This window comes from Rhinoraja longicauda, chromosome 17 (assembly GCF_053455715.1).
Source record: "Rhinoraja longicauda isolate Sanriku21f chromosome 17, sRhiLon1.1, whole genome shotgun sequence".
Taxonomy (NCBI): domain Eukaryota; kingdom Metazoa; phylum Chordata; class Chondrichthyes; order Rajiformes; family Arhynchobatidae; genus Rhinoraja; species Rhinoraja longicauda.
Window position 1 is genome coordinate 9893431 of NC_135969.1, and position 802 is coordinate 9894232.

An 802-nucleotide genomic window follows, 5' to 3' on the forward strand; every position below is an offset into this window, starting at 1 on the left:
GGGAGATTGGTAACGATTGAAATGGCTGCTGCAAAGTCTCGGCGGGACAGGAATCTCTCGGATTAAATATTTGGTGAGGCGTGCACTGCATGCAAAATTATTCAGTGCAGGTTGACGGGAGACGTTATGAAAAACTTTAAACAAACAAAAAACAACGCAATGGTTGCACGGGTGGCAAGAGTGGGAAAATGCGAGCTTTGTGTGTGGATATGGGGAGACTCGCACTCTCTCACACACTCACACACACTCACACTCACTCACACACACAGCATAGGCCACGGCCGTCCGCGGGAACGCGGTTCCTCGGGCTCGCCGCCGCCTTTCCCGCCTTCCAGCAGCCGGGGCTTCAGTCACCAGGGCGTCGTCTGCCGGGATGCGGAGCGGTAGGGGGGCATTAAAACATGACAGGATTTTTCACAATATGTTTACATTTTGTACCAAAATGGCACTTTAGAAGGGCAGGGGCGCAGGTAGAAAGGTAAAATGGCATGCGGGAGTGGGCATTACATCAGGGCTCCCTCCATCTTGGTGGAGAGCGCCAACGACATCAGTTCAGTTCAGTTTATTGTCACGTGTACCGAGGTACAATGAAAAGCATTTTTTTTTTTTTTGCTATCCGGTCAGCAGAAAGACCATACAATCAGCGCGAACAGAGACCATTCCTCTGGAGGCCACACTAGTGTGTTGTGAGCCCTGGCTGTGGTCTTGGCCAAAGCACACTACCACGGCCGGGAAATGGGTGCAAAGTCACCGAGCGACCTCCGGGATGGGGGAAGAGTGGCTTCCAACTCATCCAAGCCGG